We start from the raw sequence: 3,503 nt of genomic DNA on the forward strand, positions 1-3,503 counted from the left end.
ATCATGTTGCATTCACCTCTGTTTTGAGAAAAATGTGTCTCCTGACCAAAAGTGATGGTTCCCCACGAGAAAACGTCAAAAACGTCATAATGTGACCGCAGCATGAGTTTTCAGATGATCATGTTGCATTCACCTCTGTTTTGAGAAAAATGTGTCTCCTGACCAAAAGTGATGGTTTCCCCCCGAGAGCAGACGTCAAAAACGTCATAATGTGACCGCAGCATGAGTTTTCAGATGATCATGTTGCATTCACCTCTGTTTTGAGAAACTTGTGTCTCCTGACCAAAAGTGATGGTTTCCCCCCGGAGCAGACGTCAAAAACGTCATAATGTGACCGCAGCATGAGTTTTTCAGATGATCATGTTGCATTCACCTCTGTTTTGAGAAACTTGTGTCTCCTGACCAAAAGTGATGGTTTCCCCTGAGCAGACGTCAAAAACGTCATAATGTGACCGCAGCATGAGTTTTCAGATGATCATGTTGCATTCACCTCTGTTTTGAGAAAAATGTGTCTCCTGACCAAAAGTGATGGTTTCCCCTGGAGCAGACGTCAAAAACGTCATAATGTGACCGCAGCATGAGTTTTCAGATGATCATGTTGCATTCACCTCTGTTTTGAGAAACTGTGTCTCCTGACCAAAAGTGATGGTTTCCCCACGAGAAACGTCAAAAACGTCATAATGTGACCGCAGCATGAGTTTTCAGATGATCATGTTGCATTCACCTCTGTTTTGAGAAACTGTGTCTCCTGACCAAAAGTGATGGTTTTCTCCCGAGCAGACGTCAAAAAGTCATAATGTGACCGCAGCATGAGTTTTCAGATGATCATGTTGCATTCACCTCTGTTTTGAGAAAATGTGTCTCCTGACCAAAAGTGATGGTTTCCCCACAGAGAAACGTCAAAAACGTCATAATGTGACCGCAGCATGAGTTTTCAGATGATCATGTTGCATTCACCTCTGTTTTGAGAAAATGTGTCTCCTGACCAAAAGTGATGGTTTCCCCGGAGCAGACGTCAAAAACGTCATAATGTGACCGCAGCATGAGTTTTCAGATGATCATGTTGCATTCACCTCTGTTTTGAGAAACTGTGTCTCCTGACCAAAAGTGATGGTTTCCCCACGAGAAAACGTCAAAAACGTCATAATGTGAGCGCAGCATGAGTTTTCAGATGATCATGTTGCATTCACCTCTGTTTTGAGAAAATGTGTCTCTGACCAAAATGTGATGGATTCCCCACGAGGCAGATTCAAAAACGTTCATAATGTGACCGCAGCATGAGTTTTCAGATGATCATGTTGCATTCACCTCTGTTTGAGAAACTTGTGTCTCCTGACCAAAAGTGATGTCCTCCACGAGCAGACGTCAAAAAAGTTCATAATGTGACGGCAGCATAAGTTTTCAGATGATCCTGTTGCATTCACCTCTGTTTGAGAAAAATGTGTCTCCTGACCAAAAGTGATGGTTTCCCCACGAGAAAACGTCAAAAACGTCAGAATGTGACCGCAGCATGAGTTTTCAGATGATCATGTTGCATTCATCTGTTTTGAGAAAAATGTGTTCTCCTGACCAAAAGTGATGGTTTCCCCTGGAGCAGACGTCAAAAACGTCATAATGTGACGCACAGCATGAGTTTTCAGATGATCATGTTGCATTCACCTCTTGTTTTGAGAAACTGTGTCTCCTGACAAAAAGTGATTGGTTTCCCACGAGCAAACGTCAAAAACGTCAGAATGTGACGCAGCATGAGTTTTCAGATTGATCATGTTGCATTCACCTTGTTTTGAGAAAAATGTGTCTCCTGACAAAAGGTGATGTTTCTCCCCGAGCAGACGTCAAAAAGTAATATGTGACGCAGCATAAGTTTTCAGATGATCATGTTGCATTCACCTGTTTGAGAAAAAGTGTCTCCTGACCAAAAGTGATGGTTTCCCCACGAGAAAACGTCAAAAACGCCTATGTGACCGCAGCATGAGTTTTCAGATGATCATGTTGCATTCACTTCTGTTTGTTGCGAAAAATGTGTCTCCTGACCAAAAGTGATGGTTTCCCTGGAGCAGACGTCAAAAACGTCATAATGTGCCACAGCATGAGTTTTCAGGTGATCATGTTGCATTCACCTCTGTTTTGAGAAACTTGTGTCTCCTGACCACAAAAGTGATGGTTTCCCCACGAGGCAAACGTCAAAAACGTCAGAATGTGACCGCACAGCATGAGTTTTCGATGATCATGTTGCATTCACCTCTGTTTTGAGAAAAATGTGTCTCTGACCAAAAGTGATGTTTTCCACGAGCAGACGTCAAAAACGTCATAAGTGACCGCAGCATGAGTTTTCATGATCATGTTTGCATTCCCTCTGTTTTGAGAAAATCTTGCCTGAGCAAAAGTGATGGTTCCCCACGAGAAGACGTCAAAAACGTCATAATGTGACCGCAGCATGAGTTTTCAGATGATCATGTTGCATTCACCTCTGTTTGAGAAAAATGTGTTCTGAGAAAGTGATGGTTCCCCACGAGCAAACGTCATGTAAAAAAACGTCCATAATGTGACCCAGCACGTATTTCAGTTTTCGATGATCATGTTGCATTCACCTCTGTTTTGAGAAAAATGTGTCTCCTGACAAAAAGTGATGGTTCCCCACGAGCAGACGTCAAAAAAGTCATAATGTGACCGCAGCATGAGTTTTCAGATGATCCTGTTGCATTCACCTCTGTTTTGAGAAAATGGTCTCTGACCAAAAGTGATGGTTTCCCCACGAGCAAACGTCAAAAAGTCATAATGTGACCGCAGCATGAGTTTTCAGATGATCATGTTGCATTCACCTCTGTTTTGAGAAAATGTGTCCTTGACCAAAAGTGATTGTTTTCCCACGAGCAAACGTCAACAAAAGTCATAATGTGACTGCAGCATAAGTTTTCAGATGATCAGTTGCATTCACCTCTGTTTTAGAAAAAAAGTGTGTCATTACAAAAAGTGATGTTTTCCCCGAGCAACGTCAAAAAAGTCAAATGTGACTGCAGCATAAGTTTTCAGATGATCAGTTTCACATTCATCTCGTTTTGAGAAAATGTGTCGCTGACCAAAAGTGATGGTTTCTCCACGAGCAGACGTCAAAAAGTCATAATGTGACTGCAGCATAAGTTTTTAGATGATCATGTTCCATTCACCTCTGTTTGAGAAAAATGGTCTCCTGACCAAAAGTGATGGTTTCCCCACGAGAACACGTCAAAAACGTCATAATGTGACCGCAGCATGATTTTTCAGATGATCATGTTGCATTCACTCTGTTTTGAGAAACTTGTGTCTCCTGACCAAAAGTGATGGTTTCCCCACGAGAAGACGTCAAAAACGTTCATAATGTGACCGCAGCATGAGTTTTCAGATGATCATGTTCATTCAACCTCTTTTGAGAAACTTGTGTCTCCTGACCAAAAGTGATGGTTTCCCCACGAGCAGACGTCAAAAACGTCATATGTGACCGCAGCATGAGTTTTCAGATGATC

This window comes from Takifugu flavidus, unplaced genomic scaffold, assembly GCF_003711565.1.
Source record: "Takifugu flavidus isolate HTHZ2018 unplaced genomic scaffold, ASM371156v2 ctg223, whole genome shotgun sequence".
In the NCBI taxonomy this organism is placed as follows: Eukaryota; Metazoa; Chordata; class Actinopteri; order Tetraodontiformes; family Tetraodontidae; genus Takifugu; species Takifugu flavidus.